Source organism: Berghia stephanieae, chromosome 14, assembly GCF_034508935.2.
Source record: "Berghia stephanieae isolate SIO BIC M18660-M18661 chromosome 14, UCSD_Bste_1.3, whole genome shotgun sequence".
Lineage (NCBI taxonomy): Eukaryota > Metazoa > Mollusca > Gastropoda > Nudibranchia > Aeolidiidae > Berghia > Berghia stephanieae.
In genome coordinates this window covers 11,478,052-11,498,122 of record NC_088373.1, presented here as the reverse complement: position 1 = coordinate 11,498,122, position 20,071 = coordinate 11,478,052, and the positions used below count along the sequence as shown (strand labels likewise).

The 20,071-nt window shown below is 34.5% G+C and overlaps 1 protein-coding gene across 5 annotated transcripts in view; it reads right to left on the bottom strand.

Annotated features, from left to right (window-relative positions):
• Positions 1–1,388, bottom strand: part of LOC144959990 (uncharacterized) — a 59,848-nt gene extending 58,460 nt beyond the window's left edge. For 2 of the 5 annotated variants that reach the window (XM_078892890.1, XM_078892889.1), the window contains exon 1: positions 895–1,388. The gene's annotated coding sequence lies outside the window, so the exon portion shown is untranslated. The remainder of the gene's footprint in view (positions 1–894) is intronic. The other 3 variants (XM_078892892.1, XM_078892891.1, XM_078892893.1) reach the window with 2 other exon arrangements.
• Between the last annotated feature and the right edge of the window lie 18,683 nt (positions 1,389–20,071).

Here is a 20,071-nt window from a genome sequence, read left to right as displayed (position 1 = left end):
TCTACCTCCTCCCCCCCCCCCCCCAAATCATCTTTAAAATATATAAATTTCGTATTGGTTCGATTTGAATTAACAAGGAGGGGTGGTGGGGGGGGGGGGGGTCCTGATAGAGCTCAGTTGGCAAACCATTCGCTTCATATGCAATGGGACCAGTATCGATTCCGGTGAAGGAATAAATTCCAAATTACAAACAGAAAATGTAAACGTGATTACTCGATTTGAATTACAGTTTTGTAAATTCCCTAAAGTTACAACCCAAACAAATGTTGAAAATGCTGCTACTTGTAGCTCGAAGAAAAAATAACGATAAGCAGATATTGAATTATAAGCTTCAATTTATTTGACGGAAAAAAAAAATATATATATATGTCTCTCTGTATCTATATTTGTGTTCGTCTAATAAATTGAAGGTTACAATTAAATACTAATCGTTATTATTTCAACCCTAACAATATGAAATTGATATTTATAAAAAATCTATAAAACTTTTAATTCGAAGTGTGGGTAGATCTATCTCTTTACTGTTGTAAATTTAGAGGTGGACACATTTGGAATTTCTCCCATTAAAAAAAAAAATTTTTGGGGGGCAAAATCAAAAGAGGTGTTTCTTCTTTTTTAGTTTTTGTTCTTTTTTCGTTTATTTATATTCATTTATTTATCTATTTTCGGTGAGGGGGGGGGGGGGGGGTTAACGTTATAATTTTATTGTACAAGAATAGTGGTCAATCACATTCTCAAACACAAATTCTGATATATATATATATATATATATATATATATATATATATATATATATATATATATATATATATATATATATATATTCTGAATTCATGGTATATCGTTTTATGCTTACACACACAATAGATGAATACATAAAATAGGACTACTTACGTCATTTATTCCAAATTGTGATAAATCAGAAAATGATTACCTCCAAACACACATAATATATAAGTACAGAATTATGTGACTTACAAATGTGACGACATCCACATAATTGACAACAAATCAGATTTTACTAATGAGATTAAAATCAACTCGCGAATGTTGTGTGAACTATTTTTCTCTTTCGTCTTGCGTGCCAATCTTATGTTGATCTAACTAACTACACAACTCGATCTACCCGACTCTGGGGTTAATAACACATCTTGTCTTTTAACCACCTACTACGGATCACAAGATCGCCAACACACATGCCAATCCAATGCTAAGCTCTCGCTATGAATGGAAACGATACAGTCAAGACTTGATATACCGAACAGCCCTACACTCGAATGCCGAATTATCCGGATACTATATTAACGAATCGTCCTTCTCTACATGCCCTTGCAGAGAGAACGTCAACATAGCATTGCGCATGCGTCTCTCTTATCAAATGTGGAAATATATCGTTTGATTATTGAAATATTACTTTTAAAATATTATAATCATACTTTTATAAAATAAAAATATAACTTATAACCTTATTTTGATGAAAAGTTCACAGTGATGCACCAGTTAAATCGTTTCTCAGCCTTCTTTTAGTCTGAATTACCGAACCGTGAAGTCAGTGATCTCACGGCGGGTAATCTTAATCTTTGGTGCATTCCTTATTATCTTTCATTCTTTGCAACACATAGCTCTGAACTTTTAATCAAAATAAGTTTATTGGTTATATTTTATAAAAGTATGTATATAATAATATTTTGAAAACTGATTTCTCAAATATAATTAGTGATATCTCATAAACGAAACGATAGATTCCCTCAGATGATAAAAGAGACGCATGCGCAATGCTATGTTGACGTTCTCTCTTTAAGGGCATGTTCCTTTTCTGACTTACTTATCCAAATTTGCAATTCTCTGAGTTCTTATGTCAGTAGTCCTACAGAGTCATAAGGTCCATGGAATAGAAGTTTACCCCGGTTTCCATAGCGTGCTTGCTACCATTTGGGTAGGACGCTAGTCTATAGCAAAGTACTTTCCGCCATATCTAACATATCCAGCTACCCAATCACTGCTGGGTGGACAGGAAGTTTGGAAAAACATCTCGACTCCACCATTCATTTTTATAGATCGATATTTGAAGTATGAGTTTTCTTGCCAAAGTTTTAAATACGTGCTGCTTATTTTTTTTTTTTTTTTTTTTTGGCAGAGTGCGGCAAACCAGTGCTCGAATCAGGGAAACTCCAATCAATATTTTGAAAGTCTGGCGTTCGTCCTTACTCTATCTATATACCATGTGAAATAGCTTATATTATTATCCTTTTTATTCCTCATGAAAAATAAAATAGAAAAAGAAGAGATAAAAAGTAAAATAATAGATAGTATGCGCTTGGCTAAGAAGCTCATAACATTGCCATCCGGAAGTATAACGGACCAACACACAAAACTGTGTGTATCCATGAACGTTTATAGTCAGGTTAATACAGTTCAGTGAGCATTACTCATAAACGCGGATGGCAAAAAACAATAACAAAGACCTGAGTGACGTCATCTTCGAACTATCTATAGATAGTATGCAGATGACGTCACTCAGGCCTTTGTTATTGTTTTTGCCATCCGCGTTTGTGAGTTGTTCTCACTAAACTGTATTAATCAGACTATAAAAGTTCATGGCTACACAGAGTTTGTGTGTTGGTCCGTTATACTTCCGGATGGCAATGTTATGAACTCCTTGGCCAAGCGCATTCTATCTATATTCGACCCTACCGTTCGAATTATAAGAACAGTGTATTACTGAAGTTGTGCCAAGAGTAAAATGACCGAAGGTACGTTCGTGTCGGAGGCGGAGTCAATGGAGTGTGACCATTGAATCATGCGTATAAGGGCCAGCACACCGTGTAAACAATAATTATTATTATTATTATCTTTGAGGCTCCTTGGTTCTTACCTATGTAATATGTCAGGATTTAATTCTAAAAGAAAGAAGAAGAAAAAAAGATAGGGTTTATAATATTATATAGATTATCCATGATCAACAGTTTCTCTTAGAGCTTTACAATTTATTTACCTCCTGCGTACCTGCACACATTCAATCGTTATTTTTCTAGTATGGAATTCCCTCCGCGACAAATTCACAAATTCTGACAATTACGAGAAATTGACTTTACAATTAGAAAACATTCAGTCTTATCTTCAGTACTGAAGCTGCAAGAGTATGGATTGGATTGTATTAAAAACACATAGGCGCAGTAAGAACCTTCCTGCCCAATATGGGAGGTCAGGAACCCCATCCAGTAAGGAGACGTCTTATGAGTCTATCCGTAATAACTTATAATAAATAACTTGAGCTTTTATATTGTGCAATATCCACTAAACGTGCTTTACAAAGGGTCCCCGACTAGCAGTAACACGAAACATGTAGAACGAGACACGCCTGTTAGGCGATAAGACATTTTTCCCCGACAGAGACAACGCTGTAAACAGTCAGGTATTCATTTTACAACCGAGTAATTAAGAGATTGTGAGTAAATAACCTTTTCCAATGACTCAACTTTGCGCCGAGCGAGGCTCGAACCCCTGTCCTTCCGATCCGAAAGCGGGTGTCAGAGCACCAGACCACATAGCCGCACATCAGCGGTCAGACGCTAGTCCATCGCAGAGTCTTTCTTATCAGTATAAACTCACGATTCAACCTTATTTCCAATTTGTTTTATTTAATAATACATCAACATATTATTATTATTCATTACTATACAATAGTTCCATTATTTTAAAACTTATTTTTCGATGGTATGTCGCCAATAACCAACACACAAAACTATGTGTATCTTTTTAACATTTATAGTCTATTTGACAATTTTTAATGAAAAATAAACAGCTCTTTAAGAATTTAAAAATTAGTAGTCCTTCAGAGCCATAAAAAGCTCATTATTCCGGTTTCCATGGCGTTAACTCTCTCCTTGCCGATCAAATTCAGTATTTTCATAAAATGGCAGGCTTACCCAGCAGAAAAATTGATTTTTAAAAATCAAACAAGCTCTCTACAAAACAACTTTATGTTCTGGTTAATTAAACAAAGATTTGTGATGTAGAAAATAAATAAAGAATAAGAAAAATGTACAGTGCATCGTAACAAAAGTGACGATTTTGTTGCAGGTGGTAAGGAGAGAGTTAAACGGACAGGAGCCATTAACCAGTAGATTTTTGACCAATCAAAACATGGAATTTGTGACACACTCTCACCGTGGCCTTCGTAAAGTTATGGCCTGATACTGACCAAAAAATGACGTCAAAATGCCAGTCTTTTGCCACAAAAGAAAACAAATCGTGAGTTGAATTCAATAGTTCAACCAATGAAATGACTTGTTTCCACAGCTCTACTAACGACAACTCACTAGGCGGTGCAAAAAACCAGCGGCGTGGCATGCTTACAGTATAAAGTGGTGCCAGACGAAAATGACTTAGACATGCTACATGTGTAAATATAAAAGAAAGAAAAAAAAACTTACATACTTGTAAAGTAAATTTGCATGGTGATGTTTCTATTCCTGCAAATCTTTTCAATAGTTTGTTTATATAAATCACGAACGAATATATTGATTGGAGTTTGGACACTGAGGGAAATGGCTAAAGGGACACATGCAGACATTGAATGTCGATCGAACAAAGGGTAATTTCAAAACTTACAAAGCGTAAGAATGTAAACAGCCCATGGCCTATTAAAAGAGTACTGTAGTTACGTCATGAAACAGCCCCATTCCACTTCGGAAATCAAACATGACACCATACAAGATCTCTCTCTCTCTCTCTCTCTCTCTCTCTCTCTCTCTCTCTCTCTCTCTCTCCCTCTCTCTCTCTCTCTCTATCTATCGATCTATCTATCTACCTATCTGTGTGTGTGTGTGTGTGTGTGTGTGTGTATGTGAGATGAACGCGCACGCACATTGACTTAACTCGTTCACATTCCTTCATATCAATTTTTGCAGCAATAATAATAATAATAATGATGATGATGATGATGATGATGATGATGATGATGATGATGATGATGATGATGATGATGAAGATGATGATGATGATGATGATGATGAAGATGATGATGATGATGATGATGATGATAATAATAATGTTAATAATAGTAATAAAAATAATAATAATAATAATAATAATAATAATTATAACAATAATAATAATAATAATAATAATAATAATAATAATAATAATAATAAATTAATATATACAATAATCACGACACAGAGAGAGAAACAAATGAACTTGTTAATAATCGTGATTTCGATAATAATAAAGATGGTCGAAGTTACCATACTATGACTAGGACGTAAATGACCAACATTAGCTATTTTCCCCAGTCCAACAGAGTTGGAGCAAAAATTCCTCGGCACCTGCGGCGGGTTTTTTCTCGTATGTGAAGATGGTAAAAATTCGAGCCAGGTATTCAATGTGGCAACATTATAGTACATAAGAGTAATAGCCTTATGGAGCCAGCAAAGATCCGCTCCTTGGAATCGTTTGAGTGGGGAAATCCAGTCACTCGCTCAGCCATAGTACACAGTCGCTGACGACAGTCATCAACGGACTGTGTGAATCGGGAGAAAAGCGTGGGTAGAAGGCGTTGTGACAGAAAGGGAGTCTGTTTCGCACTGTTGATAAAAGGCGATATATACCATTTCTCAGTTTTATATATTTAAAAAAATGCTGTTATCCATTTTTAAAACATGGATGTGGTGCCGGGCACCATTTGAACCAATAGAGCCACGCCCCTGCAAAAAACAAATAATGACGTCAAACTGCCCGTCCTTTTGGATTTCAGTATCAGGCTATAAATTTACGAAGGCCACGCTCTCACACGTGGTCAGACAAACGTAGTTGGTTGTTCATAAACAGTAACGTGAAAGAAATCTCTCTCTCTCTCTCTCTCTCTCTCTCTCTCTCTCTCTCTCTCTCTCTCTCTCTCTCTCTCTCTCTCTCTGATCATTGCCATTGTTTTTATACCGCCAAATTGTCGATCATGAAAAAAAAACGTTTAAATTTACACATAATTTTCCGTGTTAATTCTATTGATCAAGCGGTAGAACAGTGTTTATTTTACATAAAAACATATCATGGATAGTAAAACCTGTGAAGTTTGCTATGTCTACTAATCACTGCCATTGTTTACATTAAGACGATTGTCCGAGAGGCGTGGATAGAATACGTCTATCACAAAAGTGCTTTCCGGGAGGAGGGAGAAAAAATCTCGACCTCTCACCTCTGTTCAATTCCGGTCCCTTTGAATGTGAAGCGAGTGCTCTACCAACTGAAATAACGGGACCCGCCTCGCGCTCTTAAAACAATAGCCACATTCCTGCTATAGATAGTATGAAGATGACGTCACTCAGGCCTTTGTTATTGTTTTTGCCATTCGCGTTTATGAGTAACTGTATTAACCTGACTATAAACGTTTAAGGTTACACATAGTTTTGTGTGTTGGTCCGTTATACTTCCGGATGGCAATGTTGTGAACTCCTTGGCCAAGCGCATTCTATCTATAAATAGTGTGCGTTTGGCTAAGAAACTCAGAATAATGCAATCTGGAAATATAACGGACCAACACACAAAGCTATGTATAGATAGTATGCAGATGACATCACTCAGGCCTTTGTTATTGTTTTTGCCATCCGCGTTTGTGAGTTATTCTCACTGAACTGTATTAACCAGACTATAAACGTTCATGGATACACACAGTTTTGTGTGTTGGTCCGTTATACTTCCGGATGGCAATGTTATGAGCTTCTTAGCCAAGCGCATATTATCTATAATCTTTGTCGTTTATTGTTTATAGTCTAGTTAATACAGTTTAGTGAGAATTACTCATAAATGTGTGTGTGTGTGTGGGGGGGGGGAGGGCAAAAAATATATAGAAAAAAAAAGGAAAAAAAAAACACTAACAAAGACCTGAGTGACGTCATCTTCATTCTCTCTATAAAATCGATGGGCGAGGCATAGTGTGCACACAGTATAAATGTTTGCAAGTTTGATAACGGAACGCACGTTTAGTTTGCTTTAACATTGTTGTTACTTGACGCTATTGTACAATGGCTTGATAGGATTTCCATTACAACAATGAGATCATAACAATGTCGGTTATTAGAAATGTAAAGACTATTCTTCACTTTTAACCGATATGAATTGAAAGCTGGTTTTCCAAAACTCGTTAACCCTTTCCTAACCACCCATTGGAAAATCGTCACATTTGTTACGATGCAACCGACAATTTTCTCACTTTGATTTATCTTGTACATCACACAATTTTAAGAAATGCTTTTATTACAGCTATAAATACTAAACACTGTGTTGTAGACATCATTTAGCTGAACAACATTCTGTATAGAATGCACTTGTTACTTTTTTGTTTGATTAGGAAATGTATATTTTGTGTCGGGTGGGTGTGAATTTTCGGGGGAAATTTTTAAAATAGCTGGTAAGGAGAGAGTTAAATCGATTTGTCTGATTTTTGAGATTTTCCATCCACGAGATATAGAGAGTTCGAAGATGACCTGAGGGTCTTTGTTATTATTTTTTGCCATCCGCGTTAATGAGTAATGCTCACTGAACTGTATTAACATGACTATAAACGTTCAAGGTTACACATAGTTTTGTGAGTTGGTCCGTTATACTTCCGGATGGTAATGTTATGAGCTTCTTTGCCAAGCGCATACTATCTATATTGAAACGTACGTTTTATTCTAATTTTAAGCATCAAATGGCACAAGAATTGCCCGAGATTTGTGTGAATTTGAAGTTTAAATTATGATAAAATAAGAGACCGAATGAGAAAATTTAGGGGAAATAATCCTCAATATCTCAAAATGAGAATAAACGGTGTTGGGAGTTTTGGAAAATCACTCTTCAACCACTCACCGAACTCTTACACAGTTAGTAACACGTTGGTACCACTGCAAGCCTCTTTAATAACATTTATTCGAATGAATCCAGTTCATTATTTTTAGTTTTCTCTCGTTTACTTTGAACGTCCGTGTGGCTTTTGGCTAAACATTAATTTTTTCTTTATTTATAGGCTCCAACTTCCCTCGTAATGGCGCATAGTAACTTAGTAACTGGTTCTAAACTATCGGAACAATGGCTGACGCCCTTGTGAAATATTTCTCTGACGAGCATATAAGTGTGTCCAGAGGAGAAAAAAATAAATCTGATTATGTTTTGACTTTTATACATTCTGATCACATGACATATGAAAAGTTCTAGTCAGCATGTAGAATAAAATGTACCGATTTTCTTTGTTTCGAACCAAGCTGCTGGTTGCTGGGCGGATGTGAAATTGAATCCTATTGTGCAGCTTTGTGGCTTGTGCGGCTTTGTGGCTTGTGAGGATCCGGATAGCTCAGTTTTGGAGAGCACTAGTTTCACACGCAAAGAGACCTGTATCGGCGCCAGGTGAAGTCGAGATCTTGTCTGACCCTCTCTCTATCCGCCCAGTAGTGATTGGGTAGCTGGGTCTGTTAGGTCTGGCGGAAAGTACTTTGCGATACACGATCGACCTATTCAAAGGTTAGGAATAAATTGTAATTGCCCCCGTTTAACGCAAAATATGATGTGCGCTTGGTTGAAAATCTCACAACATTGCCATCCGGAATATAACGGACCAACATACAAAACTATGTGTAATCGTGTACGTTTATAGTCTGGTTAATACAGTTTGGTAAAGAATTACTCATAAACGAGGATTGCAAAAAGCAATAACGAAGACCTGAGTGACGTCAACTTCGTTCTATCTATAGGTAGTATGAGGTTGACGTCACTCTGGTCTTTGTTATTGATTTTTGCTAATCCGCGTTAATGAGTAATTTTCACTAAGCTGTATGACCCAGACTATAAAAGTTCATGGTTGCACATCATTTTGTGTGTTGGTCCGATATAGATAGTATGCGCTTGGCTAAGAAGTTCACAACATTACCATCCGGAAGTTTAACGGACCAACACACAAAACTATGTGTAACCTTAAACGATTATAGTTTGGTTAATGAGAATTATTCATAAACATGGATGGCAAAAAGCAATAACAAAGGCCCTTAGTGACGTCAACTTCGTTCTATCTATACTTCCGGGTGGCAATGTTATGAGCTTCTTCGCCAAGCGCATACTATCTATACAGTTTAGTGAGAATTATTCATAAACGTGGATGGCAGAGAACAAAAACAAAGACCTGAGTGACGTCACCTTCATTCTATCTGTAGAAACCGTGATAAACCGTCGCCATCGTTAAGTTACAGCCTGATACTGAAATCCAAAAGGACTGGCAGTTTGACGTCATTATTTGGTTTTTGCACCGCCTAGTGAGTTGTCGTTAGTAGAGCTCATGGAAACAAGTTATTTCATTGGTTGAACTATTGAATACAACTCACGATTTGTTTTCTTTTGTGGCAAAAGACTGGCATTTTGACGTCATTTTTTGGTCAGTATCAGGCCATAACTTTACGAAGGCCACGGATAAACCGTCGCCATCGTTAAATACAAGCCTGATACGAGAATCCACAAGCACTTATAGTTTGACGTAAGTTTTTAAAGTTTGTGCAGCGTCTAGTGAGTTGCCGTTAGTAGTGCTCAAGGCAGCAAGTGATTCCATTGATTCCACCTATTGAATACAACTCACGATTTGTTTTCTTTTGTGGCCAAAGACTTGTCTTTTGACGTCACTGTTTGGTCAATGTCAGGCTATAGATAGTATGCGCTTGGCCAAGGAATTCACAACATTGCCATCCGGAAGTATAACGGACCAACACACAAACTATGTGTAACCATGAACGTTTATAGTCAGGTTAATACAGTTTAGTGAGAACAACTCACAAACGCGGATGGCAAAAAACAATAACAAAGACCTGAGTGACGTCATCTGCATACTATCTATAAGTTTACGATGGCAACGGATAAACTAAGGCTGTTTGGATTATCAGAATGGAGCACAATGTCAGGTCTCATTCTTTATATATATATATATATATATATATATATATATATATATATATATATATATATATATATATATATATATATATAACTGCTGGGTGGTCTTCATTGGGGGCGAAGCGACCAAGTGGTTAAGGTATTGCATTGTGGTTTCGAGCCCCGCTTTAAGGCACTTTCGTTTTTTCCCACTTTGGACAACATGGGTGATTCCTGTTGACATCAGACATCTTGTTTGATGGATTATCTATATTTTCCTTCATGGAATGCCAAGGCAACGGTATCTATAGGTGCCGTGGCGGAAGGTGTGTTATTTTATTTTATTTTTTCTCTTGTGGGTGGTCCTCCCATAAGGGTGAACCAGGTATCACCACTCAGTCGTCTTATTCATCCAGTTTCCCTCTTTTCACAACAGGTATCATGGTCTAAAATGAGCACTCAAGAGCTAACTCGACCAGTGGTGTGGCTATATTGGTTGATTTGGTGCCTGGCACCGCTCCATCTTTTAAAAATGGATTACAACATTTTAAAAAAAAACTGACTAAAGGTATATACCGCCGCTTACTTATTTGAGTAAGTCTTTTCTTTATTTTTTTTTTATTTGCATTTACAAATATAGCATGTTTTAAGTAATTTTCTTCTGATTCTGGTACCACCTTATATTGTAAGCATACCACGCCACTGAATTCGACAAATCGTGACAGAAGGTAGAACGAAAAGTATTCACTAATTTGAAATGAATTCAAAGGGAAGGTTATTAAGGAAAGATGATCAGAAGGTAACGTTTGTCGAAGCCTTCCGAAATATAACTGGAGTGAGATGAATTCAGCTCTTACTAAAATAAAACTTTAATAAAATAAATGTGAATAATCGTTACTGTGACGAAGGAAAAAGAGCTTGAGGAAGAGAAAGAATGACATATCTAAATAACCTAAGTATGGCCAAATGTGATTTTAAAAAGCAACACAGATTTCATGCGCACGCAGAGGATCGTGATTCGTGGAGACAGCTGACCAGCAATGTGCTCAAGAGTACAAGCCACGATTGATGATGATGGTCATCATTGCTTAACCAAGCCATTTCTTTATAGCTCCTGCGGTTGTAAAGACTGAAGCCACTGAGACACCACACAGTAGTCAAATCCACCCAGTAGCCCTTTTTTCACACGTGGAAGAAAAAAAGGGAACATTCAATCTCGACGTCAAAGAGTAAATAAAAATATAATCAGGAACTTTTTAATGGATCGTCCTCGTAAGATTGTTTGGCTCACGCACTTTGTCCACCTGATCTCACTGTGTAAATTAAACACTCATTGATTCACTGATTTTGTTTGCTTTTGTTTTTAAGGGTTTTACGGTGCTTGCGACACATTGAGATCATTTCAATGCCAGTAAAAGACAGAAAATGGGATAGTAAAAACAAAGTTTTGATTTATTCAAATTAAAGGCGCTTGCAACATATTTAGGTCATATCAGCGCCAGTAAAAAGGAAGAAAATGTGATAGTAAAAAGTTCTAGAATTGCAATTAAAGCACCCAAGAGAAAGTAAGACATAGGGGAACTGGGAACAAATACGGATCAGGTGTAGATTCTAAGAGCATACCACCAATGTACTTAGTTTGAGATCACCTATAAGTCTCATCCGGACACAAGCACATAATCCAACAAAGAGGAACACACTCAAATGCTTACATTATACATTCAAAATAACAAATATAATAATACATAACAGAGAGATAAATTACAAGGAAAAAATATCATCTCCCAAAACAATAACTATGCATGTGACTGTTTCCCTCCCAGCCAGGACTCGGGCCAGGACAAAACCAAGTAATCTCATCCCAAGACAAAGACAGAAAGCATGTTGGAAAACAGATATAAGGGGATAGAAGACACAGTATGTACCTCCCTGTCCACTATGGGAGGTCAGGAACCCCACCCAGGTGCCCCATCATGAGATGTCAAATGACCCTAACAAGGACCCGTCAACAAAGTTATTATGATTGGTAGACGTGTGAGATCTTCCTTTGTAGTTCTTAGCAGGGGTGGGAGAAAAATAAAAGTAAATGTTATTTGCAAGGAAACACTATTAAGTTCGAACAAGACAAAACAAACAAATATATGAATCACCTTCTCATTTTATTCATTTTATAATATTTCTGTATAGGATATTGTGATGAATTTATGCTATAACATCATTTATCGATTACAATAAACTTCAAAATTTTAAAAAATTAAAAATTTCAACCAAGTTCGACGAAAGAAACGAAACGTCTTTCATGTAATAAAATGGAATTATTTCTATATACAAATTATTATTATAATTTTTTTAAAAAATCATCATTCAATAACCGCGTGGTATTTTGTGATAAGGTTTCACAATAAATCATTCAATAACGATAATACAAAAATAAAAGGTTTATTTGACAGGATTTTAGCCATGGAGGAATCAAATTGCATTTTGAACAAAAACAAAAAAGGATAATTAAATGAAAAAAGGGTTAAAAAAAAAAAAGTGAATAAATCCCGAATCAAAATGATGCTAAAACGACAACGCTTTCTCAAAAGTCTTAGGTCTAAATATTATTAACGATTAGCAAAAAGAAATTCAAATTCAGTATATTTCTATTGATAAAATGTTGCATTGCCTAAGGTGCTTGATTTCCACATCTTTTCAGTATCATTATTATTCTCTTTTCTAATTACAACACAATTTTAAAGCTTTAAAATATTGGTATTGATTGTGTAGTGTAGATTCAGCTCGATAGCCATACGATTTGTGAGAAGAATGAAAAAAAAATGCTTTCATCGACTTCATTTTCTGATCTAAATGAATGCAAACAGGTGCAGAAAAAAAACCCCCACTAATTCAAAAATGACCCGTACTTACTCGGTAGATCTAATATTTTATGTACTTCATTTTTGAAAAATGTATTTTTTATATTTATATTTTAAAAAAGATTATTACTGTTGTACACTAATATGTTCATTTTAAAATTTCTTCTTCCTTCTGTCAATGTAATCATTAGCCTTGGACTCTGAAGGACGGGCTACCTATATAAAGTTGGAGATAATAGACAAAAATAAATATTTAACAGATTTTAAAAAAACAACAAAAAACAAACAAAAAACAAAAACATCACGTCACTACTTATCATTTTACTACTTTTTTTTTTGGTTGTTTTGTTTTGTTTTCGGTGTTGGCTAGGGAACAATTTTGAACCTGGAGTGTACTCTATTAAGCATCTTGTTCTTTTTAGAAGCGATGTTAATATTTGTTCAAATTTTCTACTGTCCATGGCTACTAGAAGCTTACCCCTTGCATTTACTAAGATATGTCGATACTATACAATCGTTAAGTATACTCAATACCAAGATTTTAAAAAAATGACTACCCATGTGACTACACTAATAATACAACATGATGGATGAAAAAGAACTAATATCTACAACCAATCAATGACAATGATTCTGCAATTAGTACCAAAAACAAAAAAACTGACCACGATGAATATTTGCAAGTGGTATACACATTCTATGCGAGATTTTATATGAGCAGATATGAGACCCATCGCCTCGAAGTAGTAGTTGTATCGTATTTTCTGGATTATGTAAGCCGTGGCGGAAATGTGACGTCCTGTTATCTGTTTCCCATTGATATGCTTTTATTCGGATGGAATGTTCTGAACCAATATCTGCATAAAAACAAAATTTACATCAATGTTGATCATTTTGACTTTAAATCAACATTTTTTATAAAAATAATGAAATGTAATAAAAACTTCAATTTAATTTACCACAACGTCTGGGGTTTCCCCTTTATCAACAAAATACGATGAATGAGACACCAAAGACAACATTCGTTGTGTTTTGCTGATAAGGGGAAAACCCAAAACATCCGGATCATCTAGCTCTTGTCAACAAGATTGACGCTTTCATTCCACCGTTATCATTCATCTATTTCCTCCAGATTCAAACGGCAAAGTTTGCATTCAGTCCAATTGTTGGCATCTGGTTTATAATTCTGATAGAACATAGATTTGAGGCGGTGGGCCCTGAATGAGGTTTATGATCGATGGTGGGCCCTGAATGAGGTTTATGATCGGCCATCACAATAATACAATAATAAATATAAATCAACTTCATTTTGATTCTCTGTAGTCAAATTTCTCGTAGCCAGACCTTACTGCAACCTGGAGTTAATTGAGATATTTTGCTATTTTATTTTGAAGGGTTTGTTTTGTTTACTTTTAGGAACTTGTCAGTATTTATGTCATTTTAACTCTAGGATAAAAGATTGGTTTTTTTGTTTTTTAATTGTGGTTTATTTTTAGCAACACTTTTATGTTATTATCGCCTCAGGAAAAGAAACGTGTTTTTGTTGTTTTTATAAAGAACAATCAGCCGTGTATTCATCAACAAAAATGCATCAATAGGTGACTCCATTCTAATCACAAGGATGTAAAAAATGGCTGCGAGATAAGACTAAACATTGCTAATAACGTGTAAGGTGTATAAAATTGAAAAAAAAAAATCATTATGACAAATTAAATATTAAGTACATTAAATAAAGGAAAATTATGCATTTCAACCCCCCTATATATATATATATATATATATATGTATATATATATATATATATATAATATATATATATATATATATATATATATGTCACACACACACACACACACACACACACACACACTGACAGGACAGTTACCAAAACATACCGTGTGAATTTTGTTTCGGTTACAATCCTTCACTTAGAATTGACTAATTATGCGCAACCAGCTGACAAGAGACCATAAAAGCTACCTCAAAGTTCGGTCAACATCAAAATAATTTTTTATAATAATATAACTGGGAGACAAAAATCAAGACATAACATGGTGAACAACGAAACATATCATATTCTGCCATACTCTGGAAAAAAAAAAACATATTTTAAAATTTGGCCAGAAAACTTGTCCTTCAAATATCGATCGATTTAAATGACCGTCATCTTGGCAAAAAAAAAAAAAACTCAAACCTGGGACTTCGCAAGTCCCAGGTTTGAGAGGTTTTTTATGCCAAGATGACGGTCATTTAAATCGATCGATATTTGAAGGACAAGTTTTCTGGCCAAATTTTAAATTATGGGTTTTTTTCAGAGTACGACAGTATTGGAATTTGGTATAATATATATGCATAGTTTGGGTTTATTCTCTCTCTCTCTCTCTCTCTCTCTCTCTCTCTCTCTCTCTCTCTCTCTCTCTCTCTCTCTCTCTCTCTCTCTCTCTCTCTCTCTCACTTTCAAATCTTGCAATCTGAATTCCACAAGGGCTCTCTTGACACCTACAAGATAGGAATTCAAGATGTCATATTAATTATTGGAGACAGCGACTCACAAAAAAGGCTATTGTCAGAAATTCCTCTATAATGAACGATTGATATCACCCTCTCCTCGCCACCCATAGGAAAATCGTCACATTCGTTACGATGCAGCCAACAATTTTCTTATTCTGATTTCATTTTGTTATAGCCCAAAAAAACCCAAAACAACTCGACACTGTGTTGCAGAGCTAATTTTTCTGAACAAAATATAGAATAAACTCGTTGCTAATCTGTTTGAAAATCTAATTTTGTGTTGGGTAAAATTGTGAAAATAGCTGGTAAGCTGTTTAATCTACACAGGTAGAATGCTGTTCAACATCTGTCAGATTGTTCTATATCACATGATGATGAAATAAAATGTCATATTCAAGGGAGCTGCCAAACCATAATTTATTTCATTTTAGGAGTACAACAATGGTTATGAAACCTAACTGGTTCATAATAGTGCCTGGAGAAATGAAAGATGAAAAGAAAAGTCAGTCGAGATTTCAAGTTGAAAACTGATGAAAAATTAAAGCCAAAAAGGACTAATTCAAATAAAGAAGAGAAGTATGCAGATATAAATAGTAATTGACAGGAGTAAGTGGTCTGAGAGTCTTTAAAAAATAAGCCAAAAAAAAAGTTTTTAATTTTAAAAAAAGACTGATTAAAACAAAGAAAATAAGAATGAAGATATGAATGGCAATGGAGAAAGTGGTCTGAGAGTCTTCAAAAAGTCCCACCTGGGCACTAGCAAACGATTTGCAAGCCGTACCAATATTTGACAGCTAACACAAAAAAGGCATCGCGAGAAGCTGATTAATGAGGAGCACAATCATTTTGTAAACACAAATCAGAACGCTTTCCCCATTCCTTAGTAATGAACGCTTTCACAATTCCTTAGTAATCTAAATGGTTCATGTGGGTAAAAAGACAAGGTCAAAAATTGTCCAAAATAGCAAGACGAGGAAAGAAAATGATATAAGGGATTCAGAAATCCCTTCAACAATGTGCCAAAAATGCTACCCATCATCATCATCACCAAAAAAAAAAAACCCCAAAAAAACAGTACTTTTTCAGAGCCATTAGGCCCTTGAATAAAAGTATATCCCAATTTCTATAGCGCGAAACAAACGGATAATAGCAATTGCTCGCTACCCTTTGGATAGGATGCTAGTATATGGCAAATTACTTTATTTAATGGGGTTCAGAACATGATTTAAATTATATTATTGAAGGCAGGATCAAGAATATGTGACAGTACATGTTGTATACATATTTTTTTTGAAAAATGGAATGTGGCAGTATATAGAGAAAAAAGTGATAATCATCTTGATATATATACATGGAATGTTTCATGTCTCAAAAGTCTCAGAATAGAAAAATACCTGATAACATTTAAAAACATGGAATATGGAATGTCTAAGGAAAAAAATAAAAAGATGGAATATTTGTATTGTCTTTAAAAAGAGGGGATTTTTTTTTCTTCATTCCATTACAATCTAGTATTTTCGGATCAGCAACGTTCATGGCCAAATCAAAGAGGCCTTATGCGTTCAATGAGCGCAAAGAAATTCCATTGCAAGATAGCAATGTTACAAGTTGTGTTATTAACTTGTTATTTGTTTGCGCTGAAATGTCTTTGTCCTTATTATTGAACGCCCAATAAAGCTATTGATTTTTCAATGTATATTGTTTGTTAGGCAGAAAAAGTAATGATACTATAGCATCTTTTGCTCCATGATTTTGACAAGGACAGACGGATAAAGAATGCTTTGCTGTGAGAATGTCAACATTGCATATATATATATATATATATATATATATATATATATATATATATATAGTAAGGAGAGGGTTAAACGATCTCATACCAGAATGAGGGGAGCAGTCACGTATTGACAGCAAGACTGTGTGTTTGATTCAATTTCAACTCAATAACACAACAATGGACAAAGTCACCACATAATTGTATAAAATCTGCAGCGATGTGTAGGTAATTCGCCTTTTGCAGATTGAGACGTTGAACTTGACTAATAGTGACATCTGTGTATTGTTCTTTTGGTTGAGAAGATCATGTATGTATAAGATGGTATCTCAGACTCGACAGGCATAAGGACATATTATACATAATATAACAATGACATATAATTATGGAGGAGATAAATGACACATATCAATTGAACGAATTTATCACTCATGGTTTTATTATTTTTTTAAATCAATAGAGTTCATTTAAACATAGATATATATATTTTAAAAAATAGATGGATTGATCAGAAACAAGAAACAATTATCATTTGTATAACATATTGATATATCAACTGATATGAACCATAGTGAAACGCCCTGTAGAAATCGTGGAATGTTATAAATGGAATGTGAAAGAAATGTATTTGAATGAAAGTTAAAAATAAGCTCATTATTCTGCGTTTTGTAGCAGATGCATGGATATCCAAAACAATTTGAACATTTTTGTGCTGGTCTGACCAAGGGTCTGGAAAGCTGATAGATGGCTGGATTTATTACATAAATAAGCAAATGAGATTTTAAAATGTACGGAACTCTTTGCAACCTTTTATCCTTAGTTCAAGATATTAATTATGTAAATAAAAGCTTGCTTAGCTCAGGTTAGTACATATATTATTGCTCTTTCCCAGAATTGAATTTTTGAGAGACTTTCGACAACACATGACGTCAGACCAACACTATATAATCCAATTGATGAATCACACATCTACCTTGTGACAAATTACTAACTTCAGCAAGAACTAAATCTAGAGTCATGATCACAACAAGTTATTAATGTTAAAGCAGTTTGCCACTCATAATGAACAGAAAACGTGACAAAATTCAAAACTTCTTCAGGAATAAAGAAATGGAAGACCACTAAATCTAAAAAAAATAAATAAATAAATTTTAAAAAAGCAAAACAGACAAAAATATTTCAAGATGGAGCAAATACATTTGTTTTCTTTGTTTGTCTTTTTAAAAATTATTCTCTAGCCAAGAACTATTAATTCTATCAAGCGAAGAGAAAAAAACATCGAAAAATAGAAGTGCTAGCTTTAAAATAGATGAAAAAATATGTAATCTAAAACAAATGGACCACAAAATTGCAATTCTAAAATACATGCAAAAAAAAAAAAACAAACACATGTAGAGCATTTCACAGAAGACAATTAATTATGCATGAAAATAAAAGATGCTATAAAATGGAAGTAAAAAGCTTCTAGTCATAGTCGCTTGTTTGCCTTACTTAAAGCAGCATTTGGACTAAAAAAAACAAACAATGCTCTACTATCTATATATTATCTCTATATTATTCTATATCTTTTTTTTTTTTTTAATTTCTGGGGGTATATTAACTTAATAAAATGCTCAGAGTATAGATAATATTTCAAAATTTGATTGCAGGAGAAAAAAAATTCAGATAAATTATAGAAAAATCATCTTCTTATCAAAGAGATCATGGAATTCAAAAGCGAAACAAAATTTGGCAAAATGAATCGATGTAAAACAAATGTATGAAAAATGGGACCATTAAAATACGGTTTGCCCCTGTTGATTGACATAGATAGATAGATAGATAGATGGATAGATAGACAGAAAGATAGATAGATAGATAGATAGATAGATAGATAGATAGATAGATAGATAGATAGATAGATAGATAGATAGATGGATAGATAGATAGATGGATAGATAGACAGAAAGAAAGACAGATTAACGAAAAATAAAAAGTTCAGGTATTTAGAAAAGTAAAAAGACATATTTATGCTGAAAAATGTGTTGCCTATTTTGGCAAATGTAGCAAGATTTTAATCCAAGCATATCAAAATAATTCATTTAATTTATAATCATCTAAATAAAAATAAAGAGTAAAATTAGCGTGTTTGGGGACAGCGGTAAAATACATTGGCTTTAAGCAAGGTAGCATGAGTATAATTTCTGTTTGTATAATCGTATATTTGTGACACGACAACCTTTAACTGGTATTACATTGGAGTGAACAAGGTGCCTGGAAATAAATTGAAAATTTTAAGAAATAACCAACCTTAACAAATTTCATTTTGAGCTATAGAACATAATTAAACTGCATTGCAATCCACATAGACACAACACTCTTAAACTTCTGCTCTAAGGCAACACCTCCTGTTGGTCCCAAATTGTCTGTTCTTTATCCAAGTTTTCAATTGAACAGCCTAGTTAAATTCCAATCAATCTTTCTGATCCGGCAGTGTTGGATTAATCGGGTATCCACTGTATTTTCATTCTTCACAATAGAGGCCAAGAAATTTAAAATAAATTAAGGCTGAAAGAAGTGCTGACCAACCGTTTAATAATAGAGAAACTGTGATCAACTCTGGTTCTTCTGGTCTCGTGGTTCTGGAGTTCGACCTTTTAAAAAAATGAAACTCAATTCTGTTCTCACGGCTAGACAGAATAGATTCAATGTTCATCATCTAGCCCATGCCGACATAACACCAGATAGAGATAATAGGTCACATTTATTAATTATGTATCTTTGTGTCAATTCACGAAAGAGTAGAAACAAAACATATTTTAAAAAAAAAACAAACCATAAGGACAAAACCCGAAGGCGACTACAAGTGAAGGGTTTTCTTTTCAACGTATTGGTTGTGTGCAGTAGTAAGGTTAGTTGCAATGGCACTTGTATAAAAGTTTTGGAGTTTCTCCTTCTTGTCACGTGTTTTTCTGTTATTAACTCCAACACTTCGCATTGTTATTATGAAATGACTGCTTTATGTACAAGTAAAAATATTTTTAAAAATTTAAAGTTTTAA